Here is a 16230-nt window from a genome sequence, read left to right on the forward strand (position 1 = left end):
AGCGGCCTCAAGTCACGCTGGGGGCTGACGTCCAGCGAGCGCGCTCACAACAGGAGCCCAGGGCCCGAGCACTGACAGTCACAGACTCCTCCCTGACGGGGGGCGGGGAGGGGCGCGTCGGGAGTGGGGGCCACCAAGGCCGCGTTCCTGCGGACCCGGCAGCGAATCATCACCTCGCGATGTCAGCCTCACCTCTCAGTCTGTGCTGACGGGAAGCTCGGAGCAGCGCGGTCCCTCGGGGGTCAGGGGCACCAGGCCAGCGGCCTCCAAGGGAGTCGGCCTGCCTTCCGCCCCCGGCCCGGGTGCGGGCCTCACCCTGGGGGCTCGTGCACTGGACCCTGAGCCCAGGGCCTGAGGCGCTGGCTGCACAGGTGGGGGGCCCGCGCCTCCCAGATGTCCTCACATCTGCTCGACTCAGTGGGAAGGTGGGGGGGGGGCTGGCTCTGGCCCCATCTGCAATGTGGGGGGGGGGTGCCGTCTCCACCTCCGGCTGGGCATCCTGGGGTCGGGGAGCAGAGAGGCCTTGCAGGGGGACACGTGCGGGGACAAGGCCTTTCCAGGGAACCCCCCAAACGGACGCCTGTGGGGTCCCCTGAGAGAGGAGCACGGAGGCTCAAAGGCAGTCCCCTTTTCATATTTTGGAGCCACTGAAAGTCATTCCCCCTGGTTATGTTCACAGGCTCTTAAAAGTTTGCAGACCCTGTGCCTGGACCCGCAGGTCCTAATGGCCAAAGGCACAGGGAGGGTCCGCCCTGGTCTCAGCAAGGAGCCGCCCCACTCACGCCGAGCTGGCGAGGGGCACCTGTGGTCGGGTGTAGCAAACGTCTCTCCCGTGTCAAGCCTGTGAGCGCACGCGAGTGGGAGCGGAGTGTCCCGGGGCACGCGCTGCAGCCCCGTCTGCCCCCGCCCCGGTGCCCCCAGCTCCGCCCTGCCCTCCGACTCCCCGCGGGCCCAGCCCCTGCTCGTCCGTGCCGCCCGCCTGCCATGGGCGGCACCACGTGGTGAATATTTGGACAGCGAGCTTTCTTTTTACAAAGTTTAAACGGCGATGTTCAGCATCCGAGCACAGAGAGCAACCACGGCATGCCTCCCAGGCCTCGCGCACCCAGCGCCCAGCACGCTGAGGCCAGGGTGCTGGTGAGGACTGGCTCTGCTCCTGACCTGGGTCCTACACGTCTGCACGTTGCCGTCCAGGCCCCTGGCCCTGGTGCGGCCTGACGGGGGGCTCTGAGCAGCACAGACTGACCCCCGAGACTGGACTCCAGGCTGTGCAGCCCCGAGAGAGGGACCTGGCCGTGGTCCTGGCTTCCACGCTGGGGCTGCGTGGGGGTTCTGAGCGCCCCCCTAGCCTGTCCACGGCCACTGTCCCTCGTCGTCTGTCCACGACTGCCCGGCCCTGGCGCCCCAAAGTCCATAAGTGAAGGCTCGGGACCTGCGTCCTGGAACCCTACAGAGCTCCAGCTGTCTCCGCGCCAGTGTGCAGCGCGTGGACAGCTCTCTCTGAAGGCTTCCTCTGTGGGACACACACCTGCCCCTGTTGGGAGCTGTTGGGGCACCCCGCAGGGGGGTCACGGTGGTGGGGTGTCCCAAGGAGGGTGGGCGAGGCAGCCAGGAAACGGAACCCACGTGCTAGCTGGCCGTGCCTGTAGTGTGGGCAGAGGCGGGACGTGGCGGGGGTGGGGGCACGAGCTGGCACGGTACCCCGGAGTCTTCCAGAGTCGTCACCCTCCGGCTCTGGGAAGTGTGGCCACAGGACCTCCAAACCCAGGCACTTGGACTTTCTGCTGAATGTGAGCAAACGTGACTTACCGCTGCTTCTGAAAGCAAAGGGCAGTTGGTGAGTTTCACCGAGTGTCCCCTTTCAAGTGTGGCCACCATGTCTGGGGCACCTTTGGGGCCAGCAGGGACGGCGTCGGGGCTTAGAGGGAGGAGTCACCCGAAGAGCTGGGACATTGTCTGCCGCCACCGGCACGCTCCATGGGAGGGGAGATGGCCTAGAACCGCCTTGTGGACACATGCGCGAGGCCCGGGGTCCCCAGCCCAGGCCATGGACCGGTGCCGGGCCGCACGGCAGGAGGTGAGCGGCCAGGGAGCGAGCGAAGCTCCATCTGCCCCTGCAGCCGCTCCCCAGCGCCAGCATCACCGCCTCGGCTCCGCCTCGGATCCTTAGCCGTTAGGTGCTCAGAAGAGCACCCGCCCCTGGGGGCACAAAGGTTGGAGACCCCTGAGTTTGGCAACTGGTCTGAGTATCTGACTGAGCAAGAGATGAGGCACAGACACCCTCTGTGTGCAGACCCGGCACACGTGCACCCCAAGAGACACCCAGCCACACGCACCGCACACACGTGTCCGCACACTTACGCCCACACCACACGCACCGCACACGTGTCCGCACACACAGAGAACGTGCCCACAGTGCACCCGCACACTCACATGCACAGACACTCCTGCACCCTTGCACGGCTCACACCCTCAGCCTGGCGGACAGGCTGGGATCCCGGGCCCCAGGCGCACCCCGAGACCGCGGGGCAGGAAGGAAGTGGCCGAAGCCCCGCAGAGCCCAGCGGGGCTGATGCGGGTCCGCACCTTAGGCCTGGGTCCTCCCGCCCGCTGGAGCATCGCGTCGGGGCTGAGCAGAATGCTTAAAACACGCGGGGAGCGGCGCAGGGGTCCCCGAGCTCCGCCCTCTGCCTCGGGCCGCCGCCCGATGGCGCCTCCCGGCCTCTCGCTCTGAGCACCGCGCCGAGGCCGCCAGCCCCTCGCCCGGCTCCAGCGAGGGTCCCACCGCGCGGGTCCCACCGGGACGCCGGCCGCTCCTCGCGAGCGGGCCTGCAGCGCCACCTGCTGGCCGCGGGGCCCCAGCGTGCACGGCCGCCCGGAGGCCGAATCCCTAGACCCAGACAGACGGTTCCGACAGCGTGAGGTGCAGGCAGTCAGGCCCGCGTCCGGGCCCCAATTCATAGGGAGGCAGGAAAGGCAGAGGCAAAAGTTGGCCCCAGGCGCGGGGCTGGTCCCAGACTTGCTCTGGGGTAGGCTGGACACTGAGACCCAGGGCCCTCCCCTGCGCCCCACTTTGCCGGCCTCCTCCAAGGGTAGGCATGCTTCAGGTCATGCAAAGCGCCGCCTGCGGGTGTGTGAGCCAAGGGACACCGGCTCCCAGCGAGGGCCAGTTGGTGCCATGACCCGCTAGGGTGCGGGGAAGGGACCAGCGGCCTGAGCCCCGGTCCAAGGGGTGACTCTTGGCAGGACAGCGAACGGGCTGCAGAGAGCAGAAAACAGTCTGGGGACTCCGTACGGATTTGGCGCAGCTGGTAAGTGTGCATATGCTTTTTCACCGAACTGGTCTTTTGTTTCCCCCCTGTCTGAACCCCACCGGCACCTGCTCAGCCCACGAGCCTCCCCAGAACCACACGATAGTGGCCACTGTCCTCCGCTGGGGACACTCCTGGGTCTCGCTCCTTTGGTGCTTCGGGACTCTGGTATGATTCTCTGCACAAGCTAACTGAAGATGGCAGAGGGAACGTGGGACAGGTCGCCCGAAAGAAACAATCAGAGTTTGGACCAGATCTCCAGTGTCTAGGACACTCAGCTGCGAGCTGACACTTTGTTGAGCCCCCTTTGACTCATGACTTCGCCCTCCTCGCCAGCCGGGGCGGGGGTTCCTGCACCTGGAATGCCTCCGGAGTGGAAACACTCAGGGTTTCACCACCGGTGCTGCCATTTCCCACCATAACTTTTCACCTGCTTTTCACCTGGTTTTCATTGCGACTTCTGGGTACTCAGGTCTTGTCCTGCTTCTGGGCTCACCTGCGACAGGTTCAGCAGCAAGATGGCTCTGTGGGGATGGGTTTGGGTTTTACTTGTAAAGTTGCTCATTATTGATTTTAAAATTAATTTAATTCTTTAAATTTACAGTCAGTAAAATTAACAGTTCTTTGGCATACAGTTCTGTACTTGTAACACATTTATGGATTTATGTAACAGCATAACCACAGCCTCCCCCCACTCACACCTGGACCACCTTCCCTGCAGTTTTGTCTTTTACTAACGATGCACAGTGTGCGACCTTTGACCTTTGACCGTCTGCTTTTCTTCCTGCTGGGACTCTGAGCTGCATGTGGGTTGCAGGGCCCAGCCCGCCCATTCCTCTTTATTGGGGGCAGGATTGCTGACCAGTTTGACGGCAACCGTGGAATAGAGTTGTGTACAGTCACGCACAGGTTTTTGTGTGAATGTAAGTTCTCACTTCTCCGGGGTAAATGCCCAGACGTGATGGGGTAGACGTACATCCGACTTTCAAAGAAAGTGCCTACTGCTGGCGAGGGCGGCCGCAGCATTGTGCGTCCTTCCCGGGAGTGGACGCGAGGCACCGCGGCTTCCTCTCCTGGTCAGCACCCAGTGTTGTCAGCGTTTTGATTTCGGCCATTTTGGTGAGTATGCAGCGGTCCATCGCCACGGTTCTAATTTCCTTTCCCTGGGGGCCTGCGATGTGAAACCCCTTTCCATGTGCTTATTTGCCGTCCACACATATTCTCCCGTGGAGGCTTGTCTCAAGCCCTTTCTCAGTCGTATTTGGGTCATTTGTTTTACTATTGGATTTTTGAGAGTTCTTTAGGGATTATAAATACAATTCTTTTGTCACAGGTGCAATTTGAAAATACTTTCACCTAGTTTATGTCTGTTTTCATTCTCTTAACATTGTCTTTTGCCAAACATAAGTTTTTAATTTTGATGTAGTCAAATTTGTCACTTCTTTTTCTTTATGGATTGTGCCTTTGAAGTCAAGTCTAGTAATTCTTTGCCTAAACCAAGTTCATGTGATCTTCTCTGTGTTTTGTTTATTTCTTGCACCATTGCTGTCCCCTTGTTCCCATATCCTTTATAAAGACAGACATGTAGTCATGGTGCTCCCTCTTTAGAAACATCCACAGCTTCTCCCTCCCCCTAGGCAGAAGTCCTTGCCTGCAGGGCCAAGTTCCCTGTCCCCCGTAAGCCCCCCTTCTCAATGTAACCTTTCTATAAATTGAAAAATAAGTATTAAAAACTTTTTGTGACAATAAAAAGTTTTTAAGCAATAAATCTAATTCATGGCAGAAATTTGGAAAATATGGGAAAGTGTGCAGGGTAAAATAAAAGCATCTTTAATCTCTACAGCCCCCAAATAGCCACTGCTAACAGTTTGGAGTATTTCCTTCTGGTATTGCTTTTCTATATGTACTTTTCTGCATTTTCCAAAATGATTATGCTTTTTTTTTTCTTTACATTCGTAATCAGCAAATAAACATTTGCAGTTTCAGTGGAGTGCTATCTAAGTCTTTGCAGGCTTGGCCAGAGAGAGAACATGAGAAAATGGAACAGCCGGATGGGTCTTCCCACCGCCACTGCTGCAGTGGCCCAGTAGGGGACTTTGTTGGCAAGGGCTGCAGTCCTTCGTGGGTCTGCTCCGCTCCACGATCCAGACTGCCTGAGCTCTTGGCAGATTAAAAACGAACACAGCCGACCTCCGGATGGCCTTCGAGGCACCTGCTGCGAAATGCCACGCACTCAACAGTTCCTTACTGTCCCAACTATCTCAGAAGTGGCTTTTTCCTATTACTTGGCTAGAAACAGTTTCCACAGAGGACCAGAGTCCTCCAGTGTCTGCAAGCTTTTCACACCGTCTTTCCCTCCCCGGGCCTGGGGGCGTCGCACGCGGAGGCCCGGCCCGGCGCGCGCCAGTCCTCACGGCGCCCTCAGGCTGCGGCCGCGACCCCGCAGCGCTGAAGGAGCAGGAGGAGGTGGTTACCATGGAGACTCCGGCTGCGGCTCTGATTGGCCGAGACGCCCAGACCCCGCCCCCTCCGTCCGGAGCTGCAGGAGGGGTACCTAGAGGCCGAGATTTCCCGGGGACTTCTGGGAAAAGGGCCGTCCTCGGTTACGGAAGCGGAAGCGGCGTGGCCCGAGGCATTCTGGGAGTTGCAGTTCGTCATCGTGTACGCCGAACGCTGCGAGCGCTCCGCCTGGGATCCGCGGGCGGGGCGGGGCAGGGCGGGGCGGTGCCGGCCGGGCAGTGCTGGCCTTCCTGTTGGGAATTGAGTCCAGCCATGGTCTGTGTTCCATGCAGTAATGCCATACCTCTGGCCCCCTGGAGCAGGGGGGGGTGGTCCTCTGGGGCTTGCACGTGACCACCTCGGCCAACCCGGGCTTTCCGATTTGTTCAAGGAGTCTCGGGTATTCACGGAGAGTCATCTGTGAAGAAGTGAGATGAACCTCTTCTGGTGAGTGTCACAGCATTCTCGACCAATAGAAGACCCATGGTGCAATAACAAGGCCCTTTTTAAAATATTTCTTCCTATGGGGTCCTCTCTCAGGAGTCTCCTTGCCCTTGGTGAGAAGTTCCTTGGACCCCAGTGCCCTTTACCAACCCTGGACTAGCGTTGGGATTTGGCACATGTCTCTTTCATGGGGAGTTGGGGTGGGGAACACAGCTGTGGCTGTGTTTTATTCAGGAAGCAATGTCCCTGGGCAGCTGAGCCACAGCAGGTTGTCAGCAGCCCGCTGGGTGCTCAGCCCCTGGGCTGCCACGTCTGGGTCCCCCCCCCCACCCCAGCAGAGGTGAATGCTCTCATGTCTGAGTAACACGTAGCCATCAGGAAAGGGGTGGGGCTCAAGAATTGCCCTACAATTCATCAGCCTCTTGTCTTTACAGGTTGGGTTTCTAGCCGATGATGTTGAAAATTCTTTACAGGATACAGGCTGAGGCTGTGGACATTCCCTGAGGCTCCCCGCTGTGTCCGGCGGTAGCCCTTTAGCCCTTGTTCCAGGGAACCCCCAAAAGGGCACTCGAGGAGGCTCGGGGCAGTGCGTGTTCTCTGCCCAGATTGGAAGGTCGTGTCCGTGCTGCCTGTTGGCAGCTCTGTGCACAGAAAATGACAGGATTAGGTCCCTAATTTAGAAAGGTCAAACTGGTCACAGTGTAGAGGTTGGACTGGAAGCAGGGAGAGCAGTGAGAAGACTGGTGAGAGGAGGCGCTGGCCAGGGCTGAGGCATGGACTTTGGGTGTGGAGAGGAGCAGGGGTATGAAGACCAGAGAGGGGCGGTGGGCAGTGCCGTCTTGAGGACAAAGCTGGCACGAGTGCCAGAGTTAGCATTTAGGGGGACTTTGGCTATTCGGACACCAATAGGACAGCTCATTCTGCCAAAAGGAGACGATTCGCTTAATTCTTGATATGTCTGTCCTCTAGGAGGTAAAGAAAGGACTAAGGAGAGAAGAGGGAGGGAGAGCGAGTGCCGATCACCACCTCACTGCACCCTCACGGCCCCCTGACACGGAGCGGTTACCCCATCTGACAGACGAGGACACTGAGTTTCCATTTCTTCGAAGTCATTCAGTGAGTGGGTGGCAGGGCCAGGAGTCAGCCCTGCACCTGTCTGGGCTCAGGCACTCCGCCACAGGGCAGCTGCCACCACACGCTCCATCCTGGCAGCTGGGGCTTCGGAGGAGGGGAACACGGCGGAAGGAGACTGTGCCCTGGACTGAGGAAGAGCAGATGTACAAGGCTGGAGGACGGGCAGGAAAGGCAGCTTCTCTCTGGCACCACCTGCAGTGTGGGGACGTTGTCTGGTGAGGGCCTCTGTCCCTGAGGGGGTGGCCAGTCTTTGTCTGCAACCCTTCAGGCCAGTCTCTCCAGCTTTGGCCCAGGGTGCCCATCAGAAAAGGACCTCCAGCCGCGCCTTCAGCTGCGGTGTGGTATTTTGGGCTGACAGGTCATACCAGGGACGTAGTGGAATGACAGGCTTGGATGGGAGAACACCTGTGGCCAGTGTCTATGCGCTGGGAGCTTCCTGTGCCCTGACGGCGCCTCTCGGCACCCCCTCCAGCCCCCCATGCCAGTGAAAGGGTGAGGAAGCGTGTGGCTACAGGAGGCTGTGTGGGAACCCAAGGCACGAAAGGCTAGGTGAGACTCCCCTGAGAACACAAGCGGTTCCTGGAACACACACAGCTCTTGGGTCATCACTGATCCACACCAGAAGTCACTCCGGCATGCCCTTGCTGGTGGAGCTGGTTTGTGGCCTCAGTGCTGTGAGATGAGGGTGGCTGAACTCCCCAAAGCAAGGAGGGGGGATTAACTATGTTACAGTTCACGAATTCTCTTTTCAGCTGCATCTAATCTGCTCTTAGTTTTTTGTGTTTTTTTTTTTTTTTTAGCTATGTTTTTTTTTTTTTAGCTTTATAATCTGTATTTGGTCATTTTTCAAACCAGCCATGTCACTTTAGGTAGTTTACAGTTCTCTGTAAAAATTCTCCATCTTGTCTTCAAGCTCCTTGAACATGGAAAGCACATAATTTTTTTTTTTTTTGCCTACGTCTGATAACTCTGATACATGAAGCTGTTTTGTGTCGTGTCTCTTTTCTATTATTTCTATTGGTTTTTAGTCATGTGGTTTTGCACCCTCATGTGTCAATTTGAAATTCACACCTATTTATCTTCTTTCTTTTCCTTTTTATTAAAGTATAATTTACATATAGTACAATGTGTTCATCTTATGAATTCACTTAAATATTTTCATAAAAACGTACACCTGTATTACCCATATTTCTATCAAGATACAAAAACAGTTTTATTACTCCAGAAAGTTCCCTTGTGCCTTACCCAATCTGCAACCCCCATACACCAAAACCACTCATTTTATTCTATCATCATAGATTAGTTGTGTCTGCTTTACGATATTATATAAATAGAATAGCAAAGTATATACTCATTTGTGGCTGACATATTTCATTCATAGCATAATGTTTTTGTGTGTATAATAGCTTGTTTCTGTTAATTGCTGAGGAGTATTTCCTTGTATAAATATACCACAGTTTGTTTAATCCATTCTTGTTCATTTATGCTGGGTTGTTTCCAGTTATAAGCTATTTTGTATGTAAATGTTCTATGAACATTCACGTACAAGTCTCTTTGTGGACACATATTTTAATTTTTCTTGGTGTCTTGGTCACTTGGTCTTTCATAACAGAAGAGTATAGACTGGGTAGCTAAAACAATAAACGTTTATTTCTCACAGTTCTGGAGTATGGAGGCTGAAGGGTTCTCACCGATGAGGAAACACAGCATCAAAGTGTTCCCATGCAGCTAGCCACAGAGGCATACACCCTGTGAGTGGCTGCTGCAGTCATTGACGTTGATGAAATAAAAGCACCGAAATGTTTTAAATTCTAAAAATATTAGAGTCTATTTTGAAAAAAGTCACAGAATCACCTCATAGCTGTTAATAAAATGAAATTCAACTGAGTAAGGTTTAAAGACCTTACTGGCTTTATTCAGTGATTCACGAATTGAGTAGCATCCCATCTAGCAGAGAGAAAGTTGATCAGAGGAGCTATAAAGGGTAAAAAGTTTTGTAGGTTGAAGAGGATAGAAATGAGAAAGTCGTACTAAGCAAAGCAGTGGATGGGTTATTGCAGGTTACTCACCTTTAAGGGTTGGCATGGGCTCTACCAGGCAGATCACCTCAGTAGTGCCGATCATGAAAATCCTGACCTACTGCTTTAAGGTTCCATTTTTGGGAGAGCCAGAACTGTAATCGAAGTAATTTTCATTATAGTGATGTGGGGTTTAGCATAAATGACTCCATTTTTGGCCCATTATCTTGATTTTAGTATAGCTAATGTATATTTAAAAACTTCTCAAGTCAAAATTAAAGAAAATAAACATTTTAAACAATCTCAGGACTGTTCCCTTATTTATTTTTCAGGACTGTTCTTAATGCATTACAATGTAAGTTTCTCTCCTCAAAATTCTCATGAAGTATTTTCTTCTAAAATATATATCTATATATATATATATAGATATATATATATATCTATATATATATATCTGGCCACTTTAAATCCCCCCCATGTTTTTCACATCTTGAAATTTCTTGCTTAAGAGAGAGAGAGAGAGTATGTGAGTGAGTAGAGTTCTGACTTTGGCTTGATATGTACATCTTCAAGCAAAGCCCAAGGAAAAACACGTTAAGGAACTTTGTGCGTGGGAGGGAGGGTGGGTGGGTGTGAAACTTCTGGTGAAATGTGAGAGGCAGAGTAAAAGCTGCTCTCTGAAGTAGCATGCATATTTTTCAAGCTAGAATTTCTAGGTCTTTTTTAAACCAAGGATCAGCACGCCACAGCCTGTGGACTGGCTGCCTGTTGTTGTAAATAGTGATATTGATGCGCAGCCATGTTTTTCATTTACATACTATGGCTGTTTTTGCACTACAGAGACAGAGTTGAGTACTTCAGAGAGGCCATATGGCTACAAAGCCTAATTTACTATCTGGCCAAGGAATGGAAGTGGGCAAGTTGTTAAAAGACTCTGATGCTGGTAGTACTCCTGTGATGGGGCAGGCCACATTCTTCCTCCAAACCTGTCTCCATCCCCAGCTACCTGTCCAAGTCCCACAAAACAAAAAACAAAACAAAACAAAACAAAACAAAACAAAACACCCAGCTTGGGTGAGTACGTGGCAAGCTGGACCATTGGATTATGTGCAGATTTTCTTCAAGGAGAATGACCAAAATTCAACCCGATGCTGCAGGAATTATTTGGATTACTCTATTTGTCCAGGTTCCTGTGTTAGTGTAGGAACCTGGACTCAAAACTGTGGTAGACTCAGTCTTCAGTTTAAAAACCTGTAAAATGGAGATAATAGATTTCCCGCCTCATTTGGTAAATGGAAGCAGTACGTTAGATGAGGCATGTGAAGATCCTAAAACAGGATTTATTTCAAAGTGAGCTTAGTACCAAGAATCTGGATTCTTATTTTAATGAGTGGGCAGAGCCCTTAAGGCAGGGAGATACTCTTCTCTGCTGCCATGTCGTGTACATTTTAGGAATAACACCCAAGTGAATGTCATGATGAAAAGCTATTCTCTGTTGCCATCTGGTGTGCATTGTGGGAATAACACCCGAGTGTAGGTCATGAAAGTTATTTGTTATCCTCTGCAGCCGTCTCGTGTTCATTTTGGAAATAACACCCAAATGTATGTCATCGAGAGCAGGTAATCATGAGTATTCATTATATGCTGCCATCTGGTGGGTGATTTGAGAATAACGCCACAGGGCTGGTCATGAAAAGTAATTTCTGCCTTTTTTGTGTCTTCATATTGAAAATAGCTCCCAGGACATGTTGATATGAAAAGTTATTCTCTGCTGCCATCTTGTGGTATTTTGAAAATAACATCCAAGTGTATGTCGCCATAAAAATTTATTTTCTGTCGTCAACTGGTAGGCAGTTTGGGACTAATACCCAAGTGTAGGTCATCGGGAAAATTTAATTTCTCCACTCATCTCATGGTCATCTTAGAAAAACACCATTGAACATAGTAAAAAGGTTTTTTTTCTCTACTGCCATCCGATGGGCATTTTTAAAGTAACACCTGAGTTTGTCATCATGAATATTCATTCACTGCTGCCATCTGGTGGACATTTGGGGAATAACTTCAAAGGCATGTCACAAAAAGTTATTTCTGCAGCTATCTTATGAGCATGTTGAAACTAAACTCAAAGGCCTGTTGCGCCAGATGCTCTATGTGTAAAAAGGAAAAAGATCTGTTGCTATGAAGTTTTTCTCAGTTACCATTTTGTGTGCATCTTGTTAAAAACACATAAGTGCATGTCATAAAGTTATTCTCTGCTGCTATCTCGTGGGCGTTTTGAAAATCACACCCAGGTGTATGTCATCATAAAAATCTATTTTTTCCTGCCACCTGGTGGGTATTTTGGGAATAACACCCAATTATAGGTCATCATGAATATTCGTTCTCTGCCCCCATCTGGCGGGCGTTTTGGGAATAACATCACAGTGTATGCCATAAAAAGTTATTTCTACTGCTATCTCATGTGAATTTTGAAAATGACACCCAAGAGCCTGCTGTTATGAAAAGTTTTTCTCCGCAGCCATTTCATGTGCATCTTGGGAGTAACACAAGGGCATGTCCTGAAAAGTTATACTCTTCTGTCATCTCGTGGGGATTTTGAAAATAACACCCAGTGTATATCATCATAAAAATTTAGTTTATGTTGCCATCTAGCGGGAATTTTGGGAATAACGCAACAGTGCAAGTCATAAAATGTTATATCTGCTGCTATCAAGTGTGGATTTTGAAAATAACACACAATGACATATCTTTATGAAAATCTTTTGTCAGCTGCCATTTAGTGTTCACCTTGGGAAAAACAAAGGCGTTAATGTCATACAGTTATTCTATACAACTATCTCATGGGCATTTTGAGAATTGCACCCAGGTATATGTCATCATAAACATTTATTTTCTGCTGCCATCTGGTGGGAATTTTGGGAATAATACCAGAGTATAGATCAAAATGAAAAATTTCTGCCCTCATCTTGTGTGCTTTGTTACACCAGAAAGTATGTAATAAAAAGATATTCTGCTGACATCTGGTGGGCATTCTAAGAATAACACCTGAGTGTCATGAATATTCATTCACCGCTGCCATCTGTTGGGTAGTTTAGTAATAACTCCAAATGCATGCTACAAAAAGTTATTTCTGCTATATCACGTATATTTTGATAACAACACCCAAGTTTATGTCATCATGAGAATTTATTTTCAGATGCAATGTGGTGGGCATTTTGGGAACAATACCCGAGTGTAGACCATCATGAAAATTTATTTTCTGCTCTCATCCTGTGTGCTTTGGTTATCACCAGCGTGTATGTGATAAAAAGGTATTCTCTGCTGCAATCTAGTGGGAATGTTAGGAACAACACCCGAGCGCCATCACGTGGGTATTTTGGGAATAACACCACAGTGCATTTCACGAAAAGTTATTCTCTACTGCCATCTTGTGATCATTTTTAAAATAATGCTCAGGTGTATGAGATGTATGTCATTAAACTATTTTCTGCTGCCATTTGGTGGGCATTTGGGGAATAACACTCGAGTGTACGCCATCATGAATATTTATTTTTTGCCCTTATCCAGTGCGCATCTTGCAAATAACACCAGAGTGTAAGTAATAACAGTTGTTATCTGCTGCCACCTGGTGGGCATTTTAAGAATAACTCCTGAGCTTTTGTCGTGAATATTCTTTTTCTGCTGTCATCTGGTGGCCATTTTCTGAAGAAGACCACAGCCCATGTATGTCATAAAGAATAACTTCAGTTGTTATCTCATGTGCATTTTGAAAACGATACCTAAAGGCATGTCGCGAAAAGTTACTGTCCGTGGCCATTTCATGTGCATCTTGGGAAAAATCGGGGAAGTGTATGTCATGAAAAACTATCTTCTGCTGCCACCTCATGCCACTTTGAAAATTACAACCTAGTGTATGTCATCATAAAAATTAATTTTATGCTGCAATCCTGTGGTCATTTTTTGGAATAACAGTCCAGTGTAAGCCATCATGATAAAATATTTTCTGCTCTCATCAACTGTGCATCTTGGAATAACGTCAGAGCAGAAGTAATACAAAAAAATTACTCTCTGCTGCGATTTGGTGGGCATTTTAGGAAGAACACCCAAGTGTAGGTGACCATGAACATTCATTCTCTGCTGCAATCTAGTCTGCATTTTGGCAGTAACACCACAGTGCATGTGTGCTGCTCTCTCGTGTTCATATAAAAAATAACACTGGAGGGCATGTTGTTTAGGATTTTGTATCTTCTATTTTGTGTGAATATTGGGAATAATGCAGGACTGCATTTCATGAAAAAGTATTCACTGCTGTCATCTCGTGGGCATTTTGAAAATAACACCCTGGTGTATGTCATTAGAAAAATTTATTTTCTGCCGCCATCTGGTGGGCATTTTAGTAATAACATCGGAGTGTTGGACGTCATGAAAACTCATTTTCTGCCACCACGTAGTGTGCATCTTGGGAATAACATTAGAGTACAGTTAAGAAAAAGCCATTTTCTGTTGCCATTGGGTGGACATTTTGAGAATAGCATCCAAGTGTGTATCCTTGGAAAAAGTTATTCTGTGCCGTCATCCTGGGCATCACTTGAAGAACGCATGAATGTATGTTATCATGAAAAGTTATCATTTGTTGCCATAGAGTGTGTATCCTAGGAACAACTGATGAGTATATGTCATCATGAGAAGTTTTTTTTTGCTGGGCAGTTCCGGGATGGGAGAACGCCCACCCAGACCTTCCCCACTGCCGGGAACCGGCCAAGCCCCGCGGTGCCTTAGCGCGGCTGGTGCCTGCTGACCACCGCTTCGCCAGCAGAACCCCCCGACCCCCACCCCCACCCCAGTAGGTGCGATGTAGGCGCAAGCGTCTCTGGCGCCTGGAAGGCCAGCCTCGAGCTCTTGGGGCGTCAGGCAACAATCTCTCCCTTCTAAAGCCATACCATCCTAAACTCGTTTGATCTTGGAAGCTAAGCAGGGTCAGACCTGGTCAGTACTTGGATGGGAGACCACCTGAGACTATCCGGTACTGCAGGCTTTTGCCGCCCCCTGCTTTTGCCGCCCTCGAGCAAGGGCGCCCCTGGACGCCCCCGGCCCTGCTCTCTGGCTGTCTTGGGGGTCCCTGGCAGGCTCCGGAGCCGAAGCTTTATCCGCACAGCCCGGCGCCCCGCGCCCTCTCCCGCCCTCCCCTGCTCTCCTGCAGCCAGCCCTGGGCTGTTGTCTCCGCTCCGGGCCCTTCCCTTCCGGGGCTCCGCGGGGCCGAGCCCCTAGGACCGCGGTCTCTGACGCACGCTGGGAGTGCACTCGCACCCCCGGGACGCAGGACCAACCACCAGCACCCGCCCCGCTGCGCCCGAGGCCTCAAGTCTCGGCCAGCGCGCTTCTCCCCGCCCTTCTCATCGGATAGCCAGGTGCCCTCGGAGAGGGGCGAGGTAGTCCCGCACCCCTGGGACTGGAAGCGGGACCGGCCAGCCGCGTCAGAGAGCCTGAGACACTCGAGGGCGTGCGCGCATGTGCGGCGAGAGCGACAGGCCGCAGCTAGTGGCCCCACCCCTGCCCCGCAAACACTCCGGGGAGCCCGTGCGTCTTTCCTTTCTGCGGCGGGACCCCCGGCAAGACTCTGAGCACAACGAGACTCCCTGGGTGCCCGGCCTGTCCCGGGGCACAGGGCTCGGGGCACGAACCGCCTCCCTGCCCGATCGCAGCCCCGGCACGACCCCCCTCTGCTGTGGAAGCGGCCTCTTCGGGGCGGCCGCAGGGTGTCGGGGTCACAGTCGGGGTCCCGCTCTCTGCGCGGACAGGCACGGGCTTGTGCTCTCTCGGACGCGGGATCTCCTCTCTCGTCTCTCTGTCTCTGTGCCTTTCATCTTCACTGTCTCTCTGTGTCTCACTGCAGCCAGCTCCCGCAGGCCCTCCCGTTGCCCGGCGACTCCGTCCCCTCCTTCGTGGCTCTCACTGGGCCTCGCGCCCTGGCGGCCTGTGTTCTCCTTTCTCCTTCCCTCCCGGTCACTCGCTCTGTGTCTGGGTTTCTCTGTCCCTCTGTCTGTCAGCTCTCCCTCTCTCTGTCTGTCTCTCGATGCAGAGAGTCGATGTGAAGGCAAGGGGCAGCGGACCGGGCGGGTCCCTGGTCCCGGCGGAGGGCGAGGGCTGCGTCCGTCCGAAGCGATGCCTCGGGGTGTGGCCGGGGGCTCCGCGTGTGTTTGGGCCGGTCGGGCACGGCTCGGCGGGGAGGGCAGGGGAGGAGAGCGCCTGGTCAGGGCCTGAGACCGCACATAGCCGGGCCGCAGGTGCCTACGTGCGCAGGTGGCCGAGAGGATGGCGGGCCACACCGGGCCGGGGTCATGCCGAGTGCCCAAGGCTGGGGAGGCCCGGGATGAAAGAGCGCCCACCCAGACCTCCGGCATCGCCGCGAACCGGCCAAGGCCCGCGTGCCTTAGCGCGGCTGGCGCGCGCTCGCCGCCGCCTCGCGGGCGCAACCCCCGCCCGGGGTGCTGTGCGGGCGCGGGCGTCTCTGGCGCCCGGGAGGCCCAGCCAGGCTCGAGCTCTTGAGGCGGCAGGCGACGTCTTCTTCCGTCTACGGCCACACCACCCTGAACGCGCCCGATCTCGTCTGATCTCGGAAGCTAAGCAGGGTCGGGCCTGGTCAGTACTTGGATGGGAGACCGCCTGGGAATACCGCGTGCTGTAGGCTTTTGTCGTCCCCCACTTTTGCCGCTCCCGAGCCGGGGGTACCCCTGGACGCCCCCAGGTCGTGATCGGGGATCCCGGGCAGCTACCTGAGCCCAAGGACTACCAGCACGGCCGCGCGCCCCGCACCCTCGCCCCCC

At 52.7% G+C, this 16230-nt stretch overlaps 1 long non-coding RNA gene and 1 other non-coding gene across 2 annotated transcripts; both read left to right on the top strand.

The window, feature by feature from the left end:
• The first annotated feature begins 6037 nt into the window (after positions 1 to 6037).
• Positions 6038 to 9712, top strand: LOC118603976. Its single transcript, XR_004951554.1, has 2 exons — positions 6038 to 6257; positions 7224 to 9712. It is a non-coding gene; the product is annotated as an uncharacterized LOC118603976 (long non-coding RNA).
• A 6263-nt stretch (positions 9713 to 15975) lies between these two features.
• Positions 15976 to 16094, top strand: LOC118604254. The gene has a single exon (XR_004951676.1). It is a non-coding gene; the product is annotated as a 5S ribosomal RNA (ribosomal RNA).
• Positions 16095 to 16230: the final 136 nt, after the last annotated feature.

Source organism: Rousettus aegyptiacus, unplaced genomic scaffold, assembly GCF_014176215.1.
Source record: "Rousettus aegyptiacus isolate mRouAeg1 unplaced genomic scaffold, mRouAeg1.p scaffold_m13_p_6, whole genome shotgun sequence".
In the NCBI taxonomy this organism is placed as follows: domain Eukaryota; kingdom Metazoa; phylum Chordata; class Mammalia; order Chiroptera; family Pteropodidae; genus Rousettus; species Rousettus aegyptiacus.